Source organism: Fundulus heteroclitus, chromosome 14, assembly GCF_011125445.2.
Source record: "Fundulus heteroclitus isolate FHET01 chromosome 14, MU-UCD_Fhet_4.1, whole genome shotgun sequence".
NCBI lineage: Eukaryota > Metazoa > Chordata > Actinopteri > Cyprinodontiformes > Fundulidae > Fundulus > Fundulus heteroclitus.
In genome coordinates, this window is record NC_046374.1 from 9,573,189 (window position 1) to 9,594,277 (window position 21,089).

Below are 21,089 nucleotides of genomic sequence, written 5' to 3' on the forward strand. Positions count from 1 at the left end.
GTTTTGGCAGCTCACCAGCTAGAATCCCTTTCCATCACCGGACCAGTACAGGGCATTAAGAACAGGTTAGTGTCCTGAAAGTTTCTGTTTATACACATCCAAACAGACGAGGTTACTAACCTGTTGTCTCCACCCGCAGAGGTTCCTGCTGAAAACACAGACGTTTGTTAGCGCGGCAGGAAGAGGAAGACAACTTCTTATCTGGACTCATCAGCTGTATGAGTGTAACCCACCAAACCATTGGAAGCTGACCTGTGGGTGCAGCTTCACAAAAAACACTTCCCTTCAATATGAGAACTGCTGAGACACATCTTTCACACTTCTAGTACTTAAGACAGTGTTAAACACTACATAAAATGATAACATAGCTTATACATGAATATAAAAATGGTAGTAAAACCTTAACACTTATGGTTTCATATTTTCCACATGCCTTCAGTAAAGATTTCTTATTCCATTTGCAGGAAATGCGCACTTCCAGGCTTCTTATTTCCTGCCATTGCCATGGTGAATCATGTTATCTGTGCTCAGTTGATGAGGACTTTTTTCAGGCTCGTGCTCACATTCATCTCAGGGTTTAATTGGGCGTTGTGTTTAGTTACCTGATTGATATCACTTGTTCTGAAACTGAAAATGCAGAGTATGACAGAGTGAGGTAGAACTACTCACAGTAGCTGCTTTCTACTCGGGGTAGATCGGCTAGTCTTTCTGAAATGGGACCCAGAATAGGTTGACCAGACGTCCCCGATTTCCGGGGACAGTCCCCGTTTTGGACCGGCGGCTAAGGCTGTCCCTGGAAATGTCCCCGATTTTACCGAGGGGGGAAATGTTGCGTGCAGACTGTTATTACGGTAGAGCTGTTGCGCGCATAAACCGGTGTTACGGTAGCTGGTTGCGCTGTTGATAACATAAAGACGAGGAACAGAGCGCACCACTAGACGGGCAGTATTGATGCTTTTGGATGTCAGCTGGCATTAAAACACAAAGGAGAAGAAGAAGAAGAGCGCACCACTTTTCAAAGAAGAAGTGGAAGTTCGTTGTCACAACCAGGGAGCTGCCCTGTGTTATGGTGTGTTAATCGATTCAATTTATTTGGATCGGGCTGATCCTGTGAGAAATGTTTGGTTTGTGTCCAGGTAAAAAAAAAAATCAATAAAAAGTAAGACAAAACCACAAGTGGCTGCTCGCATGAGTAAAAGATACTCGAAAAATTTGTAACAGAATGATTGAAAACTCTTTGTAATGCGCTGATCTGTTACTTTGGTTCTCCAGGGATCAACAAGGGTTCGTCGACATTTTAGAACTGATTGGTGACCTTTAGTTTATATTTCAGTTAGTTAGTTAGTTAGTTATAAGTAGAGTTATTACAAGATGTTTTGCTGATTTATGGTTGTGATTTATGAGCATAGACTTCCAGGCTTAGGTTTAGCTTTTCTACTACTCAGCTTGGATATATGAAAGTTCTTCATAAACAAATAGGAGCCAGTAACAGGAGAACTGAATGAGACAAGATCTGCATGATCTGAAAGTGATGGAGTAAGAGATAACCACCTGTTTAATGTTTGTTGTTTTTGTTTGTAACTCCAAATATTGTGGTTATTACATTTTAGTATTTAATCAGATGAGATAATAAAAAAAATAATTGGAAGTTTTCATCTTGTACATTCTAATGTTTTTGGAAGTGATTTGAATTATATAATGTCTCTGTTTTAGAATAGTGTAAGATTCATACAAGAGGAGAGAGGAAGAAGATAGGAAGACAGAAGATTAAATGAGAGTGGAGGAAAATAGGAACACTGATGGACAGAATGGTTGACAAGAAGGGAGAAATATTTACTTAGAAGAGTGTTAATAAAGGTCAAGTGATAAAGCGTTGACATGATTTGAGTGATAAACTAACGTACTGAGCAATGTAGTGTGCAAAGTATGCTATGTAAAACAGAGTGGCTATGTACTCAGGTTTGAGGATATAACCTCTTTCTGAGTCTCTGCACTGAACATGAGTTTCACTGCACTTCCCTAGCTGTGGCAGAATGAAGAAGCAGTTTAGTTGTATTTTTTTCTTGTGTTTTAAAAATGTCTGTTCTGCACATAATATATCCTCTTCTCCTCTTATTCTATCCAGACCTCTGGATACCATGGCTGATGGCTCTTCAGAGACAGAAGGCCTTGAAGAAACCAGAGATGACCTCATGTTAGCTGACTCACTGATCAGAGTTAACAAACCTTATAGGAGCAAACAATATACCTGCACATCAACTACTACCATATACATAATGTAGTTATACACACTTTATGTAAGTTTATACATGTTCATGCTGCACTACACACACAATCACTTGCATTTATGTCAAGGGATTTCCAAGTATGTGCTTTTTTAAACATGTTTAACACCTTTTCACCTCACATCACCACAACCCATTTTCTCGTCCCAAAGGGGCTCTATGCACAGCTCCACTTTTTCCTGAACTTCATACATGGTAAATGGACTGAACTTATATAGCGCTTTTCCAGTCATGCTGACCATGCTGACAAGTGAACTGCAGCAGCTCCTTTGTTTCCTGCCCTTCATTACTGGACAGACTGAATAATCCAGGTGTGTCTGACCTCAGTAACCAGCCAGACACACCTGGATTAATCATCTTGTCCAGTAATGAAAGACAGGAAACAAAGGAGCTGCTGAAGTTCAGGAAGTAGTGGAGCTGTGTTTATAGCCCATTAGTAGGAGAAATGAATCTGCTTCTTTGGGATGCACAGGCCCCTGATGTGGCCAGTTGACAGTAAGAAACATATATCACCCTTTACCTGCAGGCTTGACCACTACTTTTTGATGTTAACCCAGAAAACCAATTTCTCATAGGTATGTAGACGTGAACAGAATAAGTATTTGTTGCACTTTTTTGAAGAGGTGGGGGAGCTCTGTCTCCACAGACAGGAAATGGCTAAATGTTTGTACTTACTGGTTTTTCTTTTCCTCATGTCACTCTCCCCTTAGGAGGCGGCAGAGCTCTTTGAGCCCCACAAAATTGGAAAGCCCTGCTAACCACACTTGACCCCTCCACTCCCACCACCACCACTTTGCCCCAACCCAGAAATGCAGTTCTAGTTTTCTATTAATAACACTATTTATTCATTTTATTCATCTTAGGATATACTAAAAGTGGGGTAAGGCACATTCCTGGCTTTTACACTTGATTGTTGTTGTTTAAATATTAATAAGTATGTAAAAAATAAATGAAACCATTACTGTCCCCGTTTCCTAATTTCATCTTGATGAGATGTATTAATTTTTATCCACGAGCAAGAAATGTCCCCAGATTTGATTTCTGAAATCTGGTCACCTTAACCCAGAAAATAAGACGCGCAGAGCAACCTGCTCAACTATAAAGGCTACCGCACCCATCAATCAGTGATGCGCTCCAATCAGCCCCTGGCGCACACTGAGAGGGACCGTGGAACACCATCTCACCAGAACTGCAAAATGGTGCAAAATAACTTGGTTTGTTGTTATTTTATTTACAGTTCAGCTTGGATTTTATTTACTGTGCAGCATGGATATGCTGTGCGCGCTGAATCCAGATGCAGTGTGCGATTGATCATGCGTGCAGCTTAAAGGGAACATTGCCAGCAACCTCTATTTGTTTTTCCTGTGTTATCCCTGGGACCAGTCCTCGTTCTGCCCTCGCTAGTCTGCTTGCTAGTGCTTGTGTGAACCACCTGGACAAAAGGTTCCTGTTGGATACTTTGATTCGCTCTGCTCACGCTGGGAACACGTTGGTGGCTTCAAGTCAGACTCTACCTACAGCTTCTGGTCAAGTCTTATTCTACCTGCAGCTCCTGCACAAGTCTGGTTCTATCTGCAGCTCCTGCAAAGGTTTTGCTGCCTTCAAGCTACTCCTGATCAGGTCTGGTTCTGTGTGCCACTTTAGGTCATTATGGTTCTGCCTGTATTTATCTGTTCAAGTCCACAGCCTGCCTACCTATTTAAGTCAGCCTCAGCCTACATCCTCTGGTCATTCTTCTACCATCTACCACATTATCAATAAACTGTTTAAACGTTACTCTGTGTTGGTTTGAATATCTGGTTGCTACATACATGGAGTGTCAGAATTCACTCCACCTGCAAGCCTCCCCACATAAGCCTCCCTGAGTCTTCTCTTCCCCGCCGGCTCGTCTTCAGTCTCTACCTACACCACGCCTGTCTAGCCCTGTTCTCATCAGTCTCCACTCCACGTCTGTCAACCTGGTTTGTTCCCTGTTTTGTTCCTGGATTTCCTGCCTCTTCTGTGCTTCAAGTGAGGCCTCTGGTAGCTCCTGGATTTACTACAGCCCTCGGATCTCAAGAACTGTCCCTGCTGCCCTGCTGGATTTACTGCAACCCCTGTGCTCCAGGTTTGCTCTCTGCTCTGTTGCTGAACCGCCTGCTACACCTGTGCTCCAGGTTTGCTCTCTGCTCTGTCACTGGATTGCCTGCTACCCTGTGCTCCAGCAGTCCTGCACCCCAAGAACTGTCTCGCTCTGCACCTCTGCTCTGACAGCAGCCCAGCATCTCCTAGAACTCTCTCCAGTCTCTTCCAGTCAGCCTGCTCCTGCACCCATCATCTCCAGTCCGGTTACTAACTCTGGTCATCATCATCCAACTCATTATTTTCAATAGACTACAAAAGCTCTGTGTGTGCGCAAACTTTGCGGGTTCACGAAGACAAATTAATGACACATCGTTGCACTGATAATTTTTTTTTTACTTCCACAGGATAGTTATATGTTATTGTATTCTGTTCTATTTCTAGTCTTCTTACTGGCTTCCATGCTGGCAGGCTGCTGCTCATTTGCCAAGATAAAATACCAAATGATGTGCTCTGTTTTAGGAATCTCATATGATTGGCTGAGGATCCAAAAAGTAAACACAGGCTACACTCTGAACCAAAGTTGTTCCGGACCCTACCTTTAGGTTTAAAAGGAGAAAAACTTGACTAAGTAATTGTTGATGGAGAGGACCAATTGTTTGTATTGAATGTTACTTCCATCCCAGGTGACATATGAGAATGATTTAGGTTGATTTTTACAGTAAATATCTTACTTATAGCTCCTTTAAAACAGGGCCAAACAAAGCATAACTGATATATTGTTCTGCTGTAAGTTGCAAACAGCAAATTAAACATATGTTGATTGACAGATGTTTTAAAGACGTCTATGGTCTCAGGCATATATGTCTGTGTTTAGACAGGAGAATGCATTAACAGACACTGGTGATGAGGTTTACCTTGAGAACCTAAACTAAAATGATGATTTATGCTGAAGATAGAAAAAAGCTCCCTCCTGCTGTCATGTGATTTTGCAGATAATTTATTACCCATTAAGGAAAGTCTCATGTTGCTTTAGCGCTAGGGTTTTGTTCCAGGTACTGTCTGGGCTTTTAAAAGCACCATTAGGTGCTTCCACATGTGAAAATCTGTTGACTTAATGACTGATGATGAAATGCAAAACTTTAAATGAATTAAGCAACTAATGTTTTGCTTTGTTTACATATCATTAAAAATAAATGACAAAATGAAGTCACATATTGTGCAAAATGCAATATGTTAGGGTTGTGGTTATTTCTAAAAAGTTTCGTCATGGCTGCTCAGAGACATAAATAATAATTGAACTTTTTTGATCTCACAATGGAGAAATTCACTTCTGCATCTTAACTCATCCCCTTGGGGAGCAGTGGGCTGCCACTGTGGGGCGCCTGCGGAGCAAACAGGGGTTAAGGGTTCTTGCTCAGGGACCCAGAGTGCAAGCTGTGGGGATTGAACCGGGTACTTGCAACCTTCTCAGAGCGCAAGCGCACTGCTCTAACCACTAGGCCACCACTCCCTCCATAAAACCATGAGTTGTGGTTAAGACTGTATACATCTACGATGTTCACAGTCTGCCTTCTTTCCTGACTAAGTGAAGCTACAGAACATCAGCAGACAAAGACATGCAGCAGATTGTTCACATCTGTGTGGTTCTGATGAACGTGGTCTGGATCACATTCTTTTTAACTACGGATCCAGATTTCTCAGGTAAGAGCGATTAAAAGAGCTGATCCATTGATGGTTTCTACCATGGATGAAAAATGTATTTAAACAGACTTCCTGTTTGTCTTTTCTCTCTTTGAAAGAAGTCATCTACAGCTATTATTATGGTGTAAATGTTAATATTGGTTCTGGTGAAAGGCTTTTATCCTCTCATCGTGAGAGTGTAGTATCTTTTTTTTTTTTTGCATGAACGTTCTATCACTAACAGGCTTTAATGATTTGAATGAACCATTGCTTTTTCGAGGTAGAATAATAATACATCATACAACTGCAATGAAACTGATCTTGATGCAGGAAGTTTGAATTTGAATTGTAAACTTTGAAATTTGAAACTCCAAACTGTACAGAGGCTCACACACACATGCACTGATATTTAGTTACTCTTGGAAAGATGCAGAGAAATAGATTTTTTGTTGACAAGAACAAGCTTCTGACATATTTCTGATTAAATATTTGGGGACTACATGTGTCAGAAATCGTTAGTCTACTACTAGACTACGAACAGTTTTGTTTCCGATCACACGTCTGTTTTTTTTTTTTATCATAGGCCATCAAACTTAAATTAGGTTGAGGCCGGTACTAATCCAGAATCTTTTTTTTTTTTTTTTTTTAGATTATTTTTATTGATTATACAGCTGAAAAACCACAAGCATAAAGTAAAAAAGCTAATCCAGAATCTTAAGCTTGGCTTTATCGGCCAGTTACTCCAAGAAATCATCAGCATGATGCTGCCAGCACAATGTATGACCCATAAGTAAAGTTATTTAAAAGCCTCACCCTAACCCCTCCAGACGTTACCTCTTGTGTTTGCTGACAGACAGCTAAACCTTTCTGTCAGTCTGTTCATAAACCTGTTTTTAAAGAAAGCACATCCTTGTAGGCCGCGACTGATTTTAGTTATGCTTGAAGGGGGGGGATTTTTGGAGTAAGGGCTTCTATTTTTGGTAAGCACCCTCTCGTATTGATGATCTGGACACTAACGCCGAGGACTGAGCCCAAATAATTCTAAAGGTAAACCATGAAAGTGGGCAAAACCAAATAAAGGTGAGACATTTCTTTGGCCATCCCAACCCAACAAAGCAACTCCACCAGACAAGCTTTAAAAATGGCTTAAATGATCTCTACCGCATTCTGCCAAGAAGAGTGGTCAATTACTTAATCAGTAATTACAGTAAACAAATTCAATTAAATGTTCTCTGGATCTTTTAATATATTTAAGCTTATATGTGTCATTTTCACATATGTGGACTCAACTTTTGTTAAAGAAAATGAGTGCAGACAGTGGTGGCTCGCCAACTATGGTGCTGGGGTGCTGCCCCATCAAAGTTGTGGGAAAAACTGTAGACATTGCAAAAATAAAAATTATTTATCAAATATGTTTTCTCATAAAAATGTGTCTGACCTTTGATTTTCAGCATTCCTTTTGCACTTTGAGTTTATGTTTGTGTGTACGCCTTCTAATTTTAATTTCAATGCTGAGGGCCCTTGGATTAATGAGTGTGTGTGTTCCCTTTGCGCTTTGCAGGTTTCTGGTTGGTTACTTAAAGTGTGTAAGATTTACACTCTGGTGCATCATCTGATGGTGCTCTAAATGCATTACAAACGTCCTTGCCTTCAAGCGCGTAATAACTACTGCATAAGCTGCATGGAGTCAAAAATGTAACAATCTCAACACGCCCTTCATGTATTTGGTAGCAAGCTACTGCTAATAGCTCGTTTTGAATCCCTGCTCCCTCATGAATTGTCTCAACTCCACCTGATAATAATAGCTGGGCTAATGCAGACTCTCACTTTCTGTTGGTTATTACTTTTTCTTTTCTTGGTTACTTACTCTTGCCTCTTGCTGGGCAAAGATTATGGATGGTCCTCCATTTCAACAGAAAACGGCAAATAGGATGATCTACAGTCATCTTTTCTTGTTTATACTCCTCTTCTACCGACAACACATCTTCATGTAGAAGACAGATGGGTAAAACACATATGGTAACAGAAATAGCAATTGCGTCTCCCGTGGGTGCACCTCCACCTATCTATTTATAAATAACTAAGTCTATGCTATGAGAACACTTTCATTTTTGATGTGATGTTAATTAGACTTTGTCAGAATATGTATTTATAAAATTAATACTTGATTTTTGCTGATTAAAAGCCACATTAGTTAAACACTGTCCTTTTAAAGATTCTTCTTGAGGCACATCTCTTTTCCCCTTTGGCCAGTCAGGGTTTTTGTGTCATTCTTCTCCCATGTCACTATGATACAAAAGGAAGAGTCAGACTGCAACCAAGACAAAAATACAGGAGAGAATGCTGCAGCAAAAAGAAAATTTTCTTAAAAAAATTATAATTTAACTGTACAACTCTTTTTTTAACTGGAAGAAATAATCACAATATAACTTGGACTGGATCGACCAGTTTTAAAATCCAGCAGCAGGTAAGGAACCATGGAAGAATTTAGGTTTAGGTAGTTTATTGTTATAATCTTAAACCTCTAGTGCGTCCCCCCCACCCCCCCTCCACCCCACAAAAAAAGTTAGTCACCAGCCATCACTAGTTGCGGATGAATGTAATTATCAATAGATCCTGCAGAAGCAATGGTTCAAGTAAATCAATAAAAGCTCAACATTAGTTTTTAGATGAGTGGGTGTCAACATGTGACCTGCAGTGTAACTATGTGGTTGTATCTCTTCATCTGCAGTGTTTATGCTGAAGAGAAGCAGCAGCAGCAGCAGCGCTGATAAGGAGATGTTAACAGAGGAGTTTTGCCTTCAGGGGCCCAATGATGAAACAGCAGACCCTCAGGGAGAGGTCCTGCTGAACAAATCAACACCCTCACTGACGCCCCCTGTAAGGCTCAGTTTTGTGTGCAACTTTCTGTGTTCAGCAAGAGAAATGTGTTCTGTTTTATAGTAAACTTTGTAATTGTGGGACTGTTAGAACAGCAAAGAGAGTAAAATTATGTGGTTAACTTGGTTTGAAAGATGATGCAATAGGAAGATCGAAATGTTCTTGACATTTCTGTTGGAAACAGGCTTAACCTAAAATTTGTGTCCATTTTGGAGACAAAACATAAAAATTACTGTGTTTCTCCAACACGTTCTTCAAATCTTAGTATTTTAAAAACTTTTAAAATACTAATATTTTAAAAACTTTGAATGTAAACTAGACCTCCAAGCAGTTATCAATGAGTGTATATATATATATATATATATATATATATATATATATATATATATATATATATATATATATATACACACACACACACACACACACACACACACACAGGTGCTAGTCATTTAATTAAAATATCATGAAAAAGTAGATTTTTATGCAAAAAGGGAAACTTGCATATTATATTCAATCATTACACACAGACTGATATATATTAAGTGTTTATTTCTTTTAATTTTGATGAATATAATTGATAACTAATGAAAACTCCTATATTCAGCATGAGAAAAATAGAATATTGTGAAAAGGTGCAATATTGAAGACACATGGTGTCACACTAATCAGCTAATTAACTGAAAATACCTGCAAGGGCCTTTAAATGGTCTCCCAGTCTAGTTCTGTAGGTGACACAGTCATGGGGAAGACTGCTGACTTGACACTTGTCCAAAAGACGACCACTGACACCTTCCACAAGGAGGGCAAGTCACTCGACTGACCTTAACCCCATAGAAAATCTATGTGGTATTCTGAAGAGGAAGATGTGATATACCAGACCTAACAATACAGAAGAGCTGAAGGCCACTATCAGAGCAACCTGGGCTCTCACAACACCTGAGCAGTGCCACAGACTGATTGACTCCATGCCACGCTGCAATGCTGCAGTAATCCGGGAAAACTGACCGTTTTAAAGTGTATTTATTGTCATATATGCTATGTATCCAGCGGTTGTTTATACTGTAGCTGCTTATCGTTGATAAATTGACGAAATCAAGATAAATCTCCTGCCTGTTGTGGTGCCATGGATATTGCGAAGAGTAAATACGAGTAATGCGGGTAGTAGACCCAAAAAAAAATTATCTGAAGGAATAAATAGCTATGTGGACATCATCTGTAAGAAAAATCTCGCTGATCTGCCACTTCAATGATTTAGCGCTTCATGACCGGTTTAAGGTCAGCTCCTGACCCACATGGGAGAAACGATCAGGAGTGATCAAAGTTTACAAGATTTATAGAAACATAGAGTAGATGAAGTCTGGGTCCAGGGGGCCTTCAATGCAGGCTGTAGGGTCACTGTAAGGGAAAGGTGGAAAAATAAATGCAGCCACTGGTCTGTAGGACATGTTGGTGAACAGACCCTACTGGCCTGAGGTCGAGAATGGAAAGAATTTAAAGACGTTAAAACTGAGGTAATTACCAACCCAGATTTTTTGTGTACTACAGAGGGGCCCAAAGGCATCTGCATCTAGTGAAAAGTTTTATAGTCCAAATAATTCACAGAAGTACTGTAACTATTTTTTGACTTAGGGCCAATAGACTGATTATTGAATAATTCTAACAAACAACAACAGAGCTGTTGCTTATGCATTACATAGATTATGTATGTGTCAACAAAATTGTATGTTTTATTTGTCAAAGATGTGGATGTTTTCTTCTCCATCTGCTCCCAATGAACAGACACTGACACTCTCAGAGGTCACTTCAACGCCACAGATCAACTACACCACAGAATCTGCTGACATCACCCAGCCCCCTCAGAGAAAAGTCATCCGCATCCCTAGCATGTCTGGAAGAGAAAGAGTTTCTAACAGTACGTTTTCATTAAAGATGTTATAGAATTAGAGCAAGAACACAAACTCTTTGAGGCTGATCTAAAACAGAGTTCGGTCTCAGGTTCTGTGAAGTTTTATACGTAATGCTACTTAAAAAACAAACAAACACTTGACCTAACATTTCTGAGACTAACTGCTAAATTGTAATAGATGTATTCTTTTCAGTGTTCATTATGTTTTACGATTGAAAGGGAAATCAAGATTTTCTTTATAGTCCAGTTGAACTCAAACAGTCCAACTAGTTGAGCTCCTGTCTTTGGAGCCCAACCAGCAACATTGACAAATTGAAACACTGCCACCTACTGGTGATGTTTACATGTTCATAATGTTTCTAATATGCTGTTTGTAATAGTGTGGATGGAAACCACAGGACCTTTTGTAATGGATAGAACATTTGTTTATATATATATATATATATATATATATATATATATATATATATATATATATATATATATATATATATATATATATATATATATATATTTATATATATTGTGTGTGTGCTGAATCATTTGCAGCAAAAGTGTGTATTTAATTAGAGTTTCACCAATGTAATGCTCATATTTTCAGGTTCTTTTCATCTTAATGACTGCTGCTTTGAATTCTTCACAAACCCTGTAAACAAAACGCAGTTTACTTCATATTTCATGACTGATCCCAGCTGCCCCACCACAGGAGTTTTGTAAGTACTTCAAAGTGTGTTCCTGTTATTTGTAGCAGGCTATAAAGCAAGATTTGCTGTTTTATTTTCGTCTTAAAATCCCTTATATTGAAACTAATGGTTATGATTGTACTTTATTTGCTCTATTTGGGGAGGAGGAAAATCTAAATTATGTGCATTTTCTTTCCTTTCAGTTTAATAACAACACAGTCATGCTACATTTGTGCATATCCAAATGCATCCTGGGTGGAGAAGGTTATTAAGCACCTGGATTCTGATTCCCCTTGAAGGAGCTGTCTACAGTCCTGCTTTATCAGACCATGTGAAGTCAAATTAACTGCTTGTGGCAAAGTGATCATCATTTTGGTATCAGTGCTAGTCTGTTTCAAGTTTCAAAGATTTTGCTTCCAGTTTACAATATTTTTTTTAATATAATTTTTTTGAATGCTTTGTGCAACAGATATCCTACATTAGTCATTTTAACCAGTATTGTGCTTTGTCTTAGACCAGGGACTACTGAAATATGTTGCACGCACCCCTGGGGGTGACAGTGTTTTTTTCACCACACCATAAATACATGCAAATAAACATTTCCTCTGTAAAAATTTTAATCAAAAACTGTGAATTTAATTTAAGTCAATAAAAAGTATTCACATGAAATTTGAATTTAGAAGAAGCCTTCTACATGTTCATTTTAAGATGAAATATAGAGGAAGTTATCCTGTACTGTAAATGCGCACCTAGCTTAAAGCCTCTGCTTCAATCATTCTGGCAAACACGCTCAATTGGCTTAAATCAGGGAAACTGTCATTCAGGTGAGACATCTAGACTGAACACGTTATCATGAGCATTTTCTCAGGCTGCTTTTTTTTTTCATCAACCTAACTTTTATCTAATGGTTCTTTTTTAATATTAGAAAGGAAGCTGTAAGTTTAAGTTCTTTGTCAATCATTTATACATATTACAATTGCATTCAGAATTAAGCACAGAAGGAAGCAGTGAAATGCAAATTTAACATGAATAAAAAGTTAAGATCTGGTTATTTGAGCTAACAGAGTCTTTACAGGAAAGCTGCTTTAAAAGATAATTAGTTCAGTCCTGACTAAAATGAGCCAACAGCTTGTGCACCTCTCTGGTTTGATCACACAGTACCATTTATTTAATCAACAGCAAAGTTAACTTACTGTAATTAGAGATTTAAGCACAATTTACCTAGTAAACCTGTTCTCAAACATGTTACTGTGGTTACCACATCACTTTACCCTCTTTTTCTGCAGTAGCTCTTTGATCGTGTTTTACCTGTTTATGTTCTTTTTCACAGATTTACAAATAAAGATCTATTAGCTAAAAGTTGAATGTTGTACATTAATTTTACAAGATTAGTCCCATTTTTGTAAATATTTTTCTTAGTTTAAATATACAAAGATCAAAATAACTGTTGCCTCTAACCAACATTTTGTCCAGCAGGGATTCCTTGGTTGCAACCTGTTTCTAAGTTACTGTCATCCGCCCCTCAATATCAAAGGATGTGGCACTGTGTTATTAGGTTATCGGCACAACAATTTTATTATTGGCAAATTATCAACTTGTTTGCCATTTTTTAATTATTTTTTTAGGGTATATAACATTACTGGACTTTATTACATTATTGATTACATTTATTACAGCTTTAAGTAGTTTGTGCGTATTTGAGCTCACCACCTTGCTTAAAACCTTCTCACTGATTGCATTCTGATAGACACAATTCATCTGTTGAAACAGTGATTTGCATCTATAAACTCCACAAGAATGTGAAGGCATCGTATCATCCAGGAAGGAGAAAAGTTCATCGCAGAGATGAAGAGCTTCTGTGTGAAATGTGTGACTAAACCCAGGAATAAAAGCAAAGCTTGCATAGGCAAATGCAAGCTTGGGGTCTACATCTAACCTCAGTATAATCATCTTTTCTGATTAGTTTGTTAAAGGTTCCTCTGGCTTCTGTCTCCACTTCCCACATCTGAAGCTGAGCTCAGCTTGCTTGGACTTTAGATCCTCCAGATGGTTCTCCAGGCGCTCCGAGGCGTCCACAGTCTCCTCAAAATCCCGCAGCAGGTCCCTGTTTTGTAGGAGACCACGGCGCTCCTTCAGCCTCTGGTTGTCTCTCTGTAGGCCGGTCCGGTCCTGCTTGGTTCGGGTCAGGAGCTCCCTCTTCCTCGCCACCATCACCTCCACCTCTGCCAGCTGCTGCCGCTTGGCCTGGACCTCCGCCTGGCTCCAGTGGAGCTTCTCCTTCATGTTGGACAGGACCTGACACATCGGGTTGGCAGCAGTTAAACGGCTCACGCTTCTCAAAACACCCGTGCATTCATCAGCTCACCTCCAGGCAGCCGGCGATCTTCCTCTGCAGCTTTAGTGCTTCCTCGCTCTCCTTCTCCGCCTGCTTCTTCCGCTCCAGCATGTCGGCCCGCAGCTGCTCAAACTGGACCTGCAGGGGGTCCTCGCCGTACTCGGCCCCCTCGCGGAGCTCGGCCTTCAGCCTGCGGATCCTGAAGCTCAGCTTGAAATGCTTCAGGCGGAGCTTCGTCAGCTCAGCCTGGCGGAGCCGCTCTGCTGCCAGGACCGCCTTCACTTTGGACCGGGCCGCTTCTTTCCCCAGGCGACGGCTCAGCGCTGCCACCGCCGCGTCCCGCTTCAGAGCCATCAACGCCTCCCATTCTTCTTCCGCCTGAAGTAAAACGAGAGACGTTTTACCGATATAACATGGGAGCACTTGTTGAGTTTTTGAAGTTTCCAAATTGAATAAAAAAAAATCTTTTATGTGAAAATACAGCCTGAATGCTAAACGCTGCATGGATGAGCCGATTTGCGGGAGAAACAAATGAAGCAGAAATGCTAGCTGGAGCATACAAACTAGCAAAAATATTAACTAATCAAACATTTTAAAAAAAAATCTACTGATGAAGTGTTAGTTGAAAAGAGGAAATTAATTGTGAACAGGTAATATCCGAATCAAAGCGATTCTGGTCCACTGTCCGGCGTCTCAGGAGGGGGAAGCAGTGCAGTACCAACACTGTTTATAGTGGGGGTGGTGTGCTGCTGACCTCGACTCGGGACGTCGTGTTTCGGTGGGCGGAATACTTCGAAGACCTCCTTAATCCCACCAACACGTCTTCCATTGCGGAAGCAGAGCCTGAGGACTCTGGGTCGGGTTCTCCCATCTCTGGTGCTGAGGTTGCCGAGGTTGTTAAAAAGCTCCTCGGTGGCAAGGCCCCGGGGGTGGATGAGATTCGCCCTGAGTACCTTAAGGCTCTGGATGTTGTGGGGCTGTGTTGGTTAACGCGGCTCTGCAACATTGCGTGGACATCGGGCGCAGTTCCCCTGGATTGGCAGACTGGGGTGGTGGTTCCCCTATTTAAAAAGGGGGAGCTGAGGGTGTGTTCCAACTACAGAGGAATCACACTCTTAAGCCTCCCTGGTAAGGTCTATTCAGGGGTTCTGGAAAGGAGGGTCCGTCAGATAGTCGAATCTCGGATTCAGGAAGAGCAGTGTGGTTTTCGTCCTGGCCGTGGAACACTGGACCAGCTCTATACCCTCAGCAGGATTCTGGAGGGGGCATGGGAGTTTGCCCAACCAGTCTACATGTGCTTTGTGGATCTGGAGAAGGCATTCGACCGTGTCCCCCGGGGGATCCTGTGGGGGGTACTCCGGGAGTATGGAGTACCGGACCCTTTAATAAGGGCTGTCAGGTCTCTGTACGACCGGTGTCAGAGTCTGGTCCGCATTGCCGGCAGTAAGTTGGACTCGTTTCCGGTGAGAGTTGGACTCCGCCAAGGTTGCCCTTTGTCACCGATTCTGTTCATAACTTTTATGGACAGAATTTCTAGGCGCAGCCAAGGTGTTGAGGGGATCCGTTTTGGTGGCCTTAGGATTGCGTCTCTGCTATTCGCGGATGACGTGGTCCTATTGGCTTCATCAGGGCGTGATCTACAGCTCTCACTGGAGCGGTTCACAGCCGAGTGCGAAGCGGCTGGGATGAAAATCAGTGCCTCCAAATCCGAGACCATGGTCTTGAACCGGAAAAGGGTAGAGTGCCTCCTCCGGGTTGGGGGGGATATGCTGCCCCTAGTAGAGGAGTTCAAGTATCTTGGGGTCTTGTTCACGAATGAGGGGAAGAGGGAGCGGGAGATCGACAGGCGGATTGGTGCAGCATCTGCTGTGAAGCGGGCGCTGTACCGATCCGTTGTAGTGAAGAGAGATCTGAGCCAAAAGGCGAAGCTCTCGATTTACCGGTCGATCTACGTTCCTACCCTCATCTATGGTCACGAGCTTTGGGTCGTGACCGAAAGAACGAGATCCCGGATACAAGCGGCTGAAATGAGTTTTCTCCGTAGTGTGTCTGGGCTCTCCATTAGAGATAGGGTGAGGAGCTCAGTCATCCGGGGAGGACTCAGAGTAGAGCCGCTGCTCCTCCACATAGAGAGGAGCCAGTTGAGGTGGCTCGGGCATCTGGTCAGGATGCCTCCTGGACGCCTCCCTGGTGAGGTGTTCCAGGCACGTCCCACCGGGAGGAGGCCCAGGGGAAGAACCAGGACACGCTGGAGGGACTATGTCTCCCGGCTGGCCTGGGAACGCCTTGGGATTCCTCCGGAGGAGCTGGCCCAAGTGGCTGGGGAGAGGGACGTCTGGGCCTCCCTACTGAAGCTGCTACCCCCGCGACCCGACCCCGGATAAGCGGAAGAAGACGGACGGACGGGTAATATCCGTTTAAAACGCTGAAATCTCAGCGTCTTTAGAAGCATGCTAACCTTTGTTATATTGACATAGTTAGAGGTGAAGCCAGATTACACAATGTTAGTTTGTATATCCACCGATCAGCCACTTTATTAGGTACAGCTGCTCAATAGCCTTTTAGTGCTAAAGCAAATCAGCCAATCACATGGCAGCAGCTTGATGCATTTAGGCACCTACATGTAGAGAAGATGACTTATTGAAGTTTAAACTGAGCAAAATAAGGATTAAAGTCACTTTTAGTGTGCCAGAGGGGCTGCTCTGATTATTTCAGAAACTGTTGAGTCAGTAAAATATTTTTTGTACTGATGAAGCAGAAGTCAGAGCAGTCATGTCACCTAAAAGAAAGATACATTTGGCTGTTTGGAAATAAATGTGATCGTCGATATGTGGAAATGACTTTCATCCCTCAGCCTTGTTAAAGGTTTTATTTTAGCAGCTCGAGGAATAATTGTTGCTTCAGTTTTCCAAATAAGATCAATTAGATTGAGTTTAAAATTTTCTCTTTTAGATTTTGCACAAATATTACAATGCAGTGATGTTTGAATCCAGGTTAGGATCTCACAGCTGCCAGTGTCTTATCTCTTAGCTCCCAACTCATTTTCAACAAAATTCCACGGCAGTGGATGGAAGTCTAACGGGAGCGTTTCATCATAAATCTACGGCTGCTGGACTCAGACACACACCCTTGTGGTTTCCTGAAATTTATACCTACCTTGCTTCTAGGCAGGAAAACTCCTAAAGTAAAGCCTAACGGCATTTTAGCAACCAAACCCAAAAATGTCGTAGCCAATGCCAGGTAGGAACAGGGTTCCAGTCTTGAAAAGTCTAAATATGCATTAGTATTGTTGGATAAGTATAGAAAAAGGCAATCTGAGTGTAGAAAATGTTTTGTTCTTCTTTTTTTTTGATGTTTTTCTCTCAGTCCTATCATCCATTTGAATCATTTGGTGTACCACTCTGTTCTTTTTGTCCTCACCTCCTCTTTAGCTTCCTTTCTGCTGTCTTTCCTTCTCTCCTCTGCTCTACCTGTCTGTTCTCCTCTCCTCTCTTTCCATCCAGGGTCACAGAATGTTGAAATTCAGAATATATCAGTAAAAGGTTATATTTTATGCAAACTTTAAACCAGAAAATAAAAACAAGCATATTCCTACTTTGTACAGGTCAATACACTGGACTCGCTGATGCAGTAGAAATGCTTTCTGCACATATCAGGCCACTTCCCACACGTACACGTCTTAAAGGGCCTTAAGAGCCGCTTGCTTGCATTAAACCTCTTCTGACCACGAGCTAATGGGGATCAGCTGAGTTGGACCAACAAGCCAAGCAACAATGCCCCGCTCTGTAGCTGGCGTCGTCCTCCTCTGCTTCCCTGGCAGAGATGAATCTGCACCTGCTGGACACTGGGAGGAACCGCTTGGCTCTTTGAATCAGAGATTTCAGAGGTGCAGTGGTGGTCAAATATCTTTGTAATTCTGGTAAAGACATGGAAAACAAACAAAACACAAGCAAAAAGCCTTAAAATACCTTCCTCTTGTATTGCAGCGGCATTATCACGCACTGAGAAGGACAACAAATGTCCAACTTTAGTTCACCTGGTGAGACACTATTGGTACAGTAGCTTTTAGCTAGTGTACCACTCCTACCTCCCTACATTATCCTGTTTCCTGGGTCTCCTCTACCCTCTTTTCTTCAGCTCAGGTTATTTATAGGGACTGAGTCGGTCATGGAGGAAGGCTGTTTGCTTTGACCATGTGTTTTGGATTATTATCCTGCTTAGGGACCCATTTTTAGTTTACTGGTAGGGTCCACCGGGTAGTCCACAATGCCATGCACTCTGGCAAGGTTCACACAGCCTTTGGAGGAAAAGCAGGCCTGTGACATCATAGATCCTCCCCCTTACTTAACAGTGGGCACAGGGGGATATTGTTACCAGTTTGCAGAAAAGTCTTTGCAGAGTTTAGCAAACTTAGCGTGTTTATGTTTGACATGCAGGGACAGGAAAGGCTTTTCCCCTTTGGTAATACTTTCAAGCAAGCAGCTGGTTAAAAGTGGCCCCTGTGGCACTTCATATTTATACCCCAGGGATACAGAAAGTTGTGGACTAATATTCAGATGTTCCTAAAAACTCTGATGAGCATACTGATCATGAGGTATGGATCATGACCAAACAAATGTGAACCCTAATCCAAAAGGCCAAAATTGGGCCTTCTCCGGAAAGACGCAGGGCTCAGCCTTAGACATTAGATAAGGAGCTCTGTTATCTGGGTGGAGCTCAAAGAAGAGCCGCTACTTTTTCTCCTTATTCTAGAAAGACTTGAACATACTGTAGGGATTAAGGGAAAAGCATTAGGCTGGTTTAAAAAACAACAACGTCTTAATCAATCACTTAATCTGAATGGCATTAAATTGGCCGCTGGTTATAATGTAAAGAACCTTGCAGTTATTTTTTTTACCAAGAAATGTCATTTAAATCCCATATTAAACAGGTTTCCATCATATATCAAAGATCTGATTACCCCGTATGTTCCTAACAGAACACTTTGCTCTCAGACTGCAGGTCTGCTGGTGGTTCCTAGAGTCTCTAAAAGTAGAATGGGAGGCAGATCCTTTAGCTATCAGGCTCCTCTCCTGTGGAACCAACTCCCAATTTTGGTCCATGAGGCAGACACCCTGTCTACTTTTAAGACTAGGCTTAAAACTTTCCTTTTTATTAAACCTTATAGTTAGAGTGGCTTAGGTTACCTTGAGCTATCTCTGTAATTATGCTGCTATAGGCTTAGGCTACTGGAGGACATCAGGGTTTATTTCTCTCACTCTGCTGAGTTCTCCTACTGTTCTCCAATTTGCATTGTTTGTTGTTGTTCGGTCGGTGTCTCTTTTTAAATAAAGTCTGTGTAACTTGAAATACACAGAAACAATCACATTTATATAAACATATTTAATACCAACTGTGTGAAAAAATGTTAGTTTGATGGTAACAGTCATGAAGCTGTAAAGCAGTTGAAGCAGCAGTTAAATAAAAAGCAGGAGAAAGCAGCTTTTAATGTTTGCAAATGCTTTAAAGATGGTTAGGGCTTCCTTGTGGATGAGCTACAGTGCAGAGAAAAAGTATTTGCTCACTTTCAGGTTGCTTCTGTGGTTGCTGTTTGGTTCCGCTAATGTTTAAGATCGTCAAACTAATTTGATATCAGGCAAAGATAGCAGAAGTAATGCAAAAAAAAGCCAATTTCATTCATTAAGAGCTAAATGATATTCAAAAAAAACCTGGACCTATATGAAAAACTAATTGACCCCTAGCCCTAAGCCATAGCCCTGCAATGACTGATTTATGTCTCTATGGAGGAATTTCTATCCCACTTTTCTTTACAGAACTGTTTTAATTCAGCTACACTGGGGGGTTATTTCAGTATGAACTGCTAGGGTAAGGTCATGCCACTCCATCTTAACTGGATTTTAATCCAGGTTTTGACTAGGCCATACCAAAACCTTAATTTTGTGGATTCTTCTGCTGCATACTTTAAAATATGATTGTGCTTAAGCTAACAAATATGGCCAGAATTCCACCTAGAGAGCAGATTCAAGGGGTCAAGTAGCCTACATTCTGAAGCAGCAAAGCAGCCCAGACCATGACACTATCACCACCATGTTTAAATATTGGTATTTGTTTTTTTTCTTCCGTTTTTTCCCCCCTGAAATGCTGTTAGTTTTAAATTTGTTATAACATGGTGCATACCAGTGGGGGTTATAGACCAAATTTAGCAGGGGGGCCAGTGTTTTTTCACAGGGGCACAAAACAAAAGATTGGGGGGGGGGGGGGAAACTTAACAGGTCAACATTTCATCGTTTAATATATAAAGTAAGCCAAAGAGCCAATTGTGGCTCTGGAACTGCAGGTTGCAGACCCCTGATCTTTTCTCAATACAGCGGGAGCTTAACGTGAAACAGCTTAATTTTTTATTATTGTTATTTTTTTATGTTTATTTTTTAATTATTTTGTTATTGTATTATTGGGTAAAAACATAAATGAAAAAAATACAACTGATTCAAATGACCAGTCACGGTATCTTTGTCAGCATTTATCATCCTAAGAAATTTAATATCATGTCTTTAGTACAGGGGCCAGTAACAGTTCTACAGGGGCAGAGGCCCCTATTGGCCCCTGTCTAGAACCGCCCCTGGTGCATACCTTCCAAACATTGTCCCAAAAGTATTGGGGACTTCCTGTTCCTACAGCAATCAGGCTTGGATGAAAATAACTATGAAAATATGGTTAGACATTGGATTCATGGTTTGACAATGGAGGATCATTTCCATACGTGAGGAGGCAGCTACTTTTTCAGTGCACTGTACCACAGACACCAACCTTGTCCAGCTTCTCCTGGGCCTGCGACCTCAGCTGCTCTGCCTGCTGCTGGGCTGTCTCTGACGCCGAGCGGAGCTGCTGCCTCAGCTCAGACAGGATCTGGACGCACTTCTCATACTCCTGGAGCTGCTCCCCTTCAGGCCCAGACCTGTCTCCCTCGAGCCGGCCTCCATCAATGGCTCCGTTGTGGAAGTATCCCGCCAGCTTGATCTGCAGCTGCCTGTTTAGTTGGCGGGCCTCGTCTCTCTCTGCGCTCAGCTCCCGCAGGAGCTGCAGGGCATCTTCGTGCTGGGCTTTTTGGTTTTCTGGGTCCGCTGCAGCAGGATCTTCTTGCTCATCCTGGCCAGGATTTTCTCTCTTTGGGGTCTCAGGGTTTAACCCCAGAAATCCACCACTGGTGCTGCTGTCAGTCTTAAAAGCAGCATTCTGACCATGTGGCAGCAGCT

The 21,089-nt window shown here is 41.7% G+C and overlaps 1 long non-coding RNA gene across 1 annotated transcript; it reads left to right on the plus strand.

Moving 5' to 3' along the window:
• Window positions 1–10,336: 10,336 nt before the first annotated feature.
• Window positions 10,337–12,125, plus strand: LOC118565651. Its single transcript, XR_004932503.1, has 3 exons — window positions 10,337–10,824; window positions 11,420–11,531; window positions 11,705–12,125. It is a non-coding gene; the product is annotated as an uncharacterized LOC118565651 (long non-coding RNA).
• Window positions 12,126–21,089: the final 8,964 nt, after the last annotated feature.